An 11,075-nucleotide genomic window follows, 5' to 3' on the forward strand; every position below is an offset into this window, starting at 1 on the left:
TATGTTCAGACGCTGTAATTGTTGTGTATGTAAACTAATTAAATATATTATAAGAAAAGAAAAAATGTGGGAAAAAACTACTTTCATTGTCATTGTACAATACAAAATATCATTCGAGGAAGGATAAAACTAGTTAGATATGAAACTACATAACTATATATAACAACGTCAAATAAAATTCAATTAGGTTAAACACATCTTACAGCAATCGTATTAAATGAATAATCACCAAAACCTACCGTTGTCATAGAAATTATAACCAAATAAAAACTATTAAACCAAATTATATCCTCTAAAAGATGGGTTATAATTGTTTCGATACCAATGACTAAAAGAACAATAACAAGGGCTGACCAAACTTTTATCTTATAGGCTATCTTATGCTTAATTATCCACCTATCTGGTATGTTTTCTGCAAATTTTGTAATGATGTATATTTCTAATTTTTTAAGAAATCATTTTATGAAGCTTTGAAAAATATTAGAAGTAAAATGATTATAAAGAGATAAAAAATAGTTCTTATTTTATTCTATTAATAACGAGGAATAACATCTTCATATCTTATTGTACTTAGTGTAACTGATATAAAATAAAGAGCATCTACAAATTTCTTTGTAGAATTAACCTTAACTTCTCATTCATATAAACTATAATCTCAACCAAAAAATAAAGTAAAAGACACCCTAAAACAAACACAAAGAATAGAGTGGTAGCATTTCCTTGAAATTAAATAAAAAAAATTACTACTATATACACAAAATTTTATTTGAACAATATGAATTCTTATTTCTATTTTAATTCATTTTTTCGTTAATTATGTTTTTATATTTTTTTGTTCACACGATGTAATTGTTGTGTATGTAAATTAATTAAATATATTATGAGGAGAAAAATAAAGAAATGTAAAAAAAATTACTTTCATTCATTGTCATTATACAATACAAAATATAATTCAAGGAGGGATAAACTAGTTAAATATGAAACTACATAACTATATATAACAACGCCAAATAAAGTTCAACTAACTTAAACACGTCTTCCCTGCAACCGTACTAAATGAATAATCACCAAAACCTACCGTTGTCATAGAAATTACAGCCAAATAAAAACTATCAAGCCAAATTGTATTCTCTAATAAATGAGCTATAATTGTTCCGATGCCAATGACTATGAGGACAATAACAAGAGTTGACCAAACGTTTATCTTATGTACTATCTTATGCTCAACTATTTACGCATTTGGTATGGTTTTTTTGCAAATTTTGTAATGATGCAAATTTTTAATTAAAAAAAAAAACATTTTATGAAGCTTTGAAAAATATTAAAAGTTAAAGGGTAACAAAGAGATAAAAAAATAATTCTTATTTTATTCCATGAACAACGAGACACCATTGTTATTTGTTACTATGACCCTCCGGGTAACCATGGTCACCCCTATTGATGATTAATTAGTATTTACTAAATAATAATCCAAGTTAAACGCAGCTACATATCCCTTAATTAGTAAATAAGTTTGTTGCACTATATGGTTATCCGTATTGCAATTTTTTATGGTTATTTTTGTTTTGCAACTATATGGTTGTGTATGTTTAATTTGTCAAACGCTTTTCGTCCTCTGTTCTATGATCTATATATGTGGGTATACTTTTTCATTTAAGGAAAAGTATAAGGAACCAACATTAATCAGCCAATTTTTTAAATAATTCTATTTAATAATTAATTTTAATTTTTTTTAAATTTAAAATTTGAATAATTAAAAATTAATTAAATAAATTCTAATTAAAAATGCAGAAATCATTCCCTTTCTCTCACATTCCCATAGCCGCACAGAAACCCTTCTCCCACTCTCCCTTTCCCTTCCCAGAGCAGCGCCGTCCACACTCATCTCCATTGTCATCGTCATTGAACCACCCAACGCGAAGCCATCTGTATCCTCCTCAGCCACACCAACCCTCTTCTCCTCTCTCCGCGAACCAGACCTTTGCACCTGCCCCTGCTTCGTCGCCGCTAGCAACCCCAGGGATATCGAACCCTAGCTTCAGCCCCTCACTCTGTGCCCCTCTGTCTCACTATCCAACACTGAACCAGTAGAACAGTCGAAGCTCCCTGATCTCAGCCAAGCTTCAACGCAACAGAAGACAATCCCTGTTCCTCCTCCTTCCAGCGAGCTTGGAGATGCACTCTGGCTTTCTCCACCACCATTGCAACCTTCACATTTTCCCTAATTTTTTACTCTGTTATTCTGTACAGATTTTGAACAAATTCAATTTTTTAATTCCTTTATTTCAGTTTATTTTGGTTTAGTTTTGATTAGAATTCAGTTTTAATTTTTAATCTATTTCATGATTAGTTCAGCTTAGTTTTTGATTTTCTTTTAATGGATCTAGATTGTATGATAGGATTAGTTTAGGTTATTAGGTTTTGAAAAGTGTTTGGATTGAATTGTATTACTGAAAATTGCTACTGAATTCGTTTGAGTTGAAGCATTAAAATTGTTGATTTGCTATAATTGCTGCTAGAATTATTTGGACATGGTTAACTGTATTCATGATTTGCTATTTTGTGCTGAATGAATGAAGAATTGGCTGTTGAGATTGTGTGAAACTTGTTTGATTATTTGGAGATTCATTATTTTACTGCCCGACTTCGAGAATATGTTGCTGAAACACTTGGGTTAATTGTGTGATTGTGTTGAGAAATTGCTGACGATTTTGTTGAGAAATTGGAAATATTCTGAGTTTATTGACGATTTTTTTTTTTAAATTGCTGCTAAAAATGTTTGGAATTATTATGAGTTTGTTGGTTGAATTGATTGAATATGCTACTAAATTCATTTGAAATGGTTTAATTGACTTTCTATTGAATTAATGGAGGAATTGTTGCTAGCATAGTGTGAATATTGTTGGGTTGTGTAGAGATTTCATGTTTTATTGCTATTTTGTTGAATTTGTTGCTAGAGTTGTTAAGATTATTTGATCCTCTATGTTATAGCTAATTTTGTGAAAATACTTGGATATGTTATTTGATTTGGTTTAAGTTGTTATACATCAAGTGTTTGTAATTATGCTTCGAAGAGCTTTTAATACAATTTTGGTTATCGCAGCAACCACCGACGACACAGCAACCCTGCCTAGACGTGTACGCATACAAGATTGGAAAGATGTTGCAGTGAAGATTTTGAAAAGGGACGATGTACAAGGAAAAAATTTTAAATGACTATCAAGTTAGTGAAGAGTCAGATAGATCCATCAACATAAAAAATGTTTAGTGCATCAGAGAGTGTAAAAAATAAAAATCTTGCTAGAGACTATCAATGAGCATGAATTTTTAATTAAATAATGGCATTGATCCCATTAAATTTGTCATAGCCTAAATGCCAATTCTATTAACAATTTCATTATGTTTGTTATATTATATTTGGAAGGTATCTCAATTTTCAGAAGCAAATTGAATGAAGTTTGTATCATTGTATGGAATTAATCTTTTCATTATGTTGTTGTAAAAGTAGTTTAGAGATTTTTTCTTAAACTAAGATGGCATTTTGCTTGGGAAGGTAATGAAGGAATTTAGAGGTATCCATAACTGCTACACAAGGAAACTCGTAAAATATATAAAGTAACATCCATTTAGTATGAAAAAATAACATCCTAATGCTTGTCAGAAATAACATCTACTTAGATTTTTGCGAAAATAATCAGGTACCTACATGAAAAAATATGCCGAGTAGGATTTAAAAAAAGACCATGCAATTTTTAAAGAAATACAGTCTTTCACAATTACAACACACTCAAAAAATGTTTAAAGTAACATTCATTTAGTATGAAAAAGGAACATTCTAATGTTTAGTATGAAAAAGTAACATCCTGATGTTTAACAGAAATAACATCCACTTATATCTATGCAAAAACAACTAAGTACCTACATTGAAAAACATGTCGAGCAGGATTTTTTTTAAAAAAGCCATGAAATTCTTATCGAAATACAGACATCCACAACTGCAACACAAGAAAACTCGAAACATGTATAAAGTAACTTCTATTTAGTATGCAAAAAGAACATCCTGATGGTTAACAGAAGTAACATCCACTTAGATCTCTCCAAAAACAATGAGGTATCTACACAGAGAAACATGCTGAATGGCATTTAAAAAATAAAAAGAAAAATATATCAAAAGTGTCTCAAATGGTGACGATATCCCATGTATACATTATCATGAGTTTTCTAGGTATCCTTTCTCATCTGTGGTATGACCTTAAAATTCCATGTCTTCTGCAATGGATGGTGAAGAAGGAAAAAAGAAAGAGAAGGATAAGTTCCATAGCCGAATCCACATGTGTGAATGTCTTGATGGTGGTGTGCGATGGTCGGCAGTGAGGCTTTTCAGCAATATAAATCAGGTGATTTTATAATCTGCAAAGATCTTTGTGTAAGACTTCACACAAGCAGAACTTTCAATATGATTCCATGAAAATGTATATAATAACCATACATTGTCACCATAAAAAATTTACTGGAATCTACCAATTCAGATAAGGAACAATAAAAAAAAATCTCAATTACTTCTTCCCTCTAATATAGGGTTTGAAAAAAAGAAACAGATACATATCTATTCAAAACTAATCTCAGCAACATCCAATCTCTAATTACAGCAACTCAACAACATCCAACAATTTAGCAAAAGTAAATCACATCGACTACAACCACAGTTCATGAACCTTAGCATAGTTTAGCAAACAAAATTATATTAAATTATAATATAATTTTCCCTAACTCCCAAACCACATAAGAAAACTAACGTAGCATGTGCAAATAGAATTTAGCAAATTAAACGAAAGACCAATGATGTAAACTTTTTGAATGGGAGAGACAGTTCACATAACTGAAAAGACCATCCGTTTTAAAATACAAAAAAAAAACATCCAAAATATAATAAAAGAACCATACAGTTGTCCAACTAGATAATCATCTCATAGCTAACAATAAATCGAGTTAAAAGTCCAACAAATCTGTCCAAAAGATCACTTTTTGGACCGGCAATTTTAAATACTCACATTCAAACCCAAGTTCAATTTGAAGAAAAAAAAACTTCCTTATAACTAAGCTTTTTGGATCCAAAACTACCAATCCACACAGAAGAACATCAGCTAGCGTATACAAGAGAAATCTAGCAAAGCTCACAGAACTAGAAACATGAAAAATACAATTGAAATCATGCGCTCAAATATCTAAAATTACTTAACAAAAAATCCAGTCAGTCAGCAAAATCAAAGAATATCTCATATTAATACCAATACTAGTATCTGAACTCTAAACCAAAACAGAAACATCTATTCTCCAAAAAAATATAAGGGAGCACAAAACCCTCCACGCACACGACATAGACACCACACGACCCCCACTGCTCGTAGAGAGGAAAGTAATCTATCCAGTCTTAACCTAATCACCGGGTGAATCAGATATCACAATAAACAAAGAGTGACAGAAAATCCTCCAGAACCAGTTCACTCAAGATTCTTGTTTTCCAAAAGCATCATCAAACTGGTAGCATCTTTTAAGTTACACAAAAGATACAAGAAACAATATACAACACCAAAATCCTTTTTTCAGAATAGAAACCTACATATGAAATCAGAAGCAACATCTAACAATTCCTACATTGTACCCAAATCAGAGGCAACATCCAACAAGTATCATCCACGCTACTCAAACCCTAAATCAATCAAAACCAACTATTAAATGCTTACCAATTAGTTATCTGAGGGGGGTTTTGATACTGGGGCAGTGGACGTCATTCAGCGTTCGGTGGAGTAGAGCAGGGGGCTCCAACAGCGCTGCAAACACGGACATGCAGCAGCAGCGGCGTGCCTTCCGTGAGTAGGAGAAACACCTTGTCCCTCGCACCTGGTTGGAACGACGTCGCCGCGGCCGAGATTGGGGAAGCTTTGGTTAACGCGCCAAGAAGCACATGGAGAAGATGGAAGCGTCACGGCGTTCTGGAACGGTTAACGGCGGCCGCCTGTTGCCCTCACGTGGTGGACGGTGGCGTGGTGTCGGATGAAGGCGGAGATAAAGTTAATCCAATGCTACTGGTACTCTGGCGCGCGGTGGATGGTTTTGAATGTCTGCTGCGGTGAAATGGGGAAAGGGTCGGCTGCGGTGAAAGGGGAAAAGAAAAGGAGAGGTTTTGGATAGGATGAATTTTGTTTATCTAAGTGAATTTTTTGATGTTGGTGAAGTGAGGTGGGATTTGGAGCCCCGGCCCAAGAGCAATTGGCAGGTTCTTGGCTGAATGCCCTCTTGGTTCCCTAACATATAACAACGTCAAATAAAATCCAACTAACTTAAACATATCTTCTTGTAACCGTACTAAATGAATAATCACAAAAACCTACCGTTGTCATAGAAATTACAATCAAATAAAAACTATCAAACCAAATTATATCCTCTAAAAGATAGGATATAATTGTTCCAATGCCAATGACTAAGAGGACAATAACAAGGGCTGACCAAATTTTTCTCTTATGGACTATCTTATGCTCAACTATCCACCCATTTGGTATGTTTTCTGCAAATTTTGTAATGAGCATATTTCTAACATTTCAAAAAAGCATTATATGAAACTTTGAAAAATATTAAAAGTAAGAGGACAACAAAGAGATAAAAAATAGTTCCTATCTTATTCCATGAATAACGAGGGATAACATCTCTATATCATACTGTACTTAATGTAACTGATATAAAATAAAGAGCATCTACCATTTTTTTTGTAGAATTAACCTTAAATTTCTCATTCATATAAACTATAATCCCAACTAAAAGACACACTAAAACTAACACAAAGAATAAAGTGGTAGCATGTTTCTGAAATTAGATAAAAATTAAATAATTACTACTATATACAACACATTTTATTTAAACAATATGAATTCTCATTTTTATTTTAATTCATTTTTCCGTTAATTATATTTTTATATTTTTATATTCATAGATATAATTATTGTGTATGTAAACTAATTAAATATATTATGATGAGAAAAAAAGTGTGGAAAAAAAAACTACATTCATTCATTGTCATTGTACAATACAAAATACAATTTAAGGAAGGATAAAACTTGTTAGATTTAAAACTACATAACTATATATAACATTGCCAAATAAATTTCAAATAGTTATATATTTATTAATTTTTTATTTCAAATAATTTTTTTGATAAAATAATTAAAAAATTGGAATTGATTTCTTTAATTATTTCAAATATTTTTTTAATATTCTTTTTTAATTTTGAATAAAGAAATACAATTAAAAACATCTTTTTTACTTAATATGGCTCAACTTGCTCTACAATACATAGCTTGAGAAAAAAATAAAAAACTAAAAATTTTGCATTGAGGGTTGTCCTTTGTACTCTACAAAATTGTTTTTCAAGACAATTGTCGTACATTTCTCCCCCATTACCACTTCGAAATCACTGTCAACGCATGCACCACTATCCCGAATGTTACTAATCTTGAGCCACACTCAGGTATTTTTTCTTAATGTCAAATTCCCAAAAATCACCGACATCCTAGTGTAAATGCTACAAACTCTCCATTCCAACAACTCAAGGTTAGTAAGATACATAGAACTAATTTTAAAAACAGACAAATATGTGCCATTAGCAACATAAATTTGATTTTGGCCTTAATAATCTGTGGCTGAAATGAGAAGAGATTAGGTGAACCATCACTAGTTATATGCTAGAATGCACTAGAATCGACATACTAAGATGTTTTAGACACAATATATATATGATACAACCAAGTAAGTGATTGGTGAGTTATTATTGTTCTTAGATGCAAATGATGATGAATTCTAGATAGAGAATAAATATTAATTTGATTCAGAAATAATGGATTGATAATTTAATTTTTTTAATTTTTATAATTATATAATTTTTTTGAAAAATATATAACTTCACTAATTAAAATTATTTAAAACTACACTACTTCATAAAAATATACTTCCCAACTTATAGTTATTTAATATAAGAATAATTTTTATAACAAAATAAAAATTTAAAGAATAACTTAGTAATTAAAATTTATTAAAGACTAAAATAAAGAACTTAGTTTATAGAATAAGTTAGTAATTAAATTTGTTAAACTTTATTTTTTTCAAGTTACTTAGAAACCTATTATTTCAATAGTAATTAATGGTGCTCTATTATTTTAATAACATATTCACAATTGTTTATTAATTTTGAATTGATCTTGTTCTTTTTCTTTTTTAAAATAAGATAATATAAATATTTGATTAAACGTTAAAATTAAAGAATGAATATCGTGATTTCTATTTTAATATTGTCACTCTTTTTTACGACTTTATGCAAACATACAATGTAAATTATATATGAAATTATATTATTAAAAATAGAAATAATAGTATTATTTATTCTTTAAAAATATATTTAATGGTTTAATTTAACATTGTTACATATTATGTATAATTTTTTGAATGTGTTAAAAGAAAAATCTTTACTGAAATATTAATTTCAAATTTAAATAATGTCACTTTAATTCAAAATTATGTTAAAATCAATATTTTTAAGTCTTAATAACTTAATAAAAAAGAACAACACGTATTATATGTGTTATATATATTTTTTCTTACATTACAAAAGTTATAATTCATGTAATTGACACCATTAAAAAAATTAAATTTATAAATTTTAATATTATCTATATATAGCATGAATTATTGAACTTATAGATACTTAAAATCTAGCATTATAAACTTGACAGCGTTATATTATCATAATTCACTTACCCAACTCAAATAAAATTATTCAATTTGATTTATTATGTTTTTTATTTAATTGTCCAAATAACCAAATATTCTTTTCTCAATTTTATAATAGTTGCATATTTATTTTTGTTTAAAAAGGTCATTAAAAAAGGTGACTTCACACTTAGTATGACTCAACTTATTCTATAACATATGGCTTGAAAAAAAAACAAAAAGCTATAAATTTTGGATTAAGGACTATCTTTTGTACCCCCACAAAATTGTTTTGCAAAACGATCCCGTATATTTATTCCGCATTACCACTTTGAAATCACTACCAACATATGCACCACTATCCCAAGTGTAACTATTTTTTTCAGACACCAAGCCACACTTAGGTATTCTTCTTCAATATCAAATTCCCAAAAATCACCATCGTGGCGTAGGTGGTACAAACTCTCATTTCCAGCAATTCAAAGTTAGTACGATATATAGAACTAATTTTAAAAATAGGTAAACATGTGCCATTAGCAATATAAATTTGATTTCACCGAGAAATAATCGGTTGCTAATTCAATTATTTTATAATTACATACATTTTTAGAAAAAGATATAACTTCACTAATTAAGATTATTTAGAACTATACTACGTGATAAAAATATACTTTACAACTTTTAGTGATTGAATATAAAAATAATTTTTCTAACAGAATAAAATTTAAAGAATAACTTAGTAATTAAAATTTATTAAAAAATAAAATAAAAAACTTAGTTTAAAAAATAAGTGATTGGTGAGTTATTATTGTTCTTAGATACAAATGATGATGAATTCTAGATAGAGAATAAATATTGATTTGATTGAGAAATAATGGATTGCTATTTTAATTATTTTAATTTATAATTATATACATTTTTACAAAAGGATATAACTTCACTAATTAAGATTATTTAGAACTACACTATTTCATAAAAATTTACTTCATAACTTTTAGTTGTTTAATTTAAGAATAATTTTTCTAACAAAATAAAAATTTAAAGAATAACTTAATAATTAAAATTCATTAAAAATTAAAATGATGAACTTAGTTTAAAGAATAACATTGTGCGTGCGTATGTGTGTTTGTGTGTGTTGTATTGCATATAAAGAAATAAAAGCGTCGCATGTAGTTAGTATTTATAATAGTTAGCTTATTCATATAATTTGTGTGTGTGTTAAATTGCATATAAAGAAATAAAAGAGTCGTCATGTAGTTAGTATTTACTGTTAGAACAAGAAACTAAACTGGAAGAAGGATTTGTGTATTATTGAGTGTATTCAAGTTGTTTATTCAAGTTGTCTGGAATGGTACAATATAAAGGGTATTTATAGGTACTAAGAGAATCGTAATAATAAGGACGTAATCTCCTATAATAAATATTCAGATATACTAAATAATACTAATTGATCTTAATTGATCCTAATTATATTCTAATATCCCCTCAAACTCAAGTGACAACTTGAGTTTGAAACTTATTTAAAACAACGAAAAAAAGAAAAAATTGCATAAATTGATAAAACATGTGCAGATGGAACTGCCGGAAGGAAGTGCATATGGAACTGCCGCTTGTCTGGAAGCGCAGACGGAACTGCCGCTAGTCTGAAGGAAGCGCAAACGAAACTGCCGCTTGTCTGCAGATGGAACTCCCGCTATCTGAGGGAAACGCAGACGGAACTGACGGAAAGAAACGCAGACGGAACTGCCACAGAAAAACACAGACAAAATGCAGACGAAACTGCCACGAGAAAAGGCAGACGGAACTCCCACGAGAGAACGCAGACGGAACTGGAGAGAACGTGGACAGAATTGCCGAAAGAGAGCGAAAACTATATGATTTCTTCATGAGAATAGGTAAGCAGCGGATGACAATGGTGTTTGATCATTCAACTCGAAAAAACACAAGACAGACAAAATATGCTAGTTGGTGAGGTGAAAAAGCATTAAAGGAGTGACAAAAGGAATAAAGAAGAATGACATAGAAAAAAATACAAATCCTACGGTGATTTCACCACAAAAAAAACAACCTATCCTCTTCAAGGAGGATATCATGGCTCCGATACCATGTTAGAAATAAGAGACTAAACTGGAAGAAAAGATTTGTGTATTATTGAGTGTATTCAAGTTGTCTGGAATGGTACAATACAAAGGGTATTTATATGTACTAAGAGAACCTTAATAATAAGGACGTAATCTCTTATAATAAAAATTCAGATATATTAAATAATACTAATTGATCCTAATTATATTCTAATATTTACAATGGTTAACTTACTC

This window comes from Arachis duranensis, chromosome 5 (assembly GCF_000817695.3).
Source record: "Arachis duranensis cultivar V14167 chromosome 5, aradu.V14167.gnm2.J7QH, whole genome shotgun sequence".
NCBI lineage: Eukaryota > Viridiplantae > Streptophyta > Magnoliopsida > Fabales > Fabaceae > Arachis > Arachis duranensis.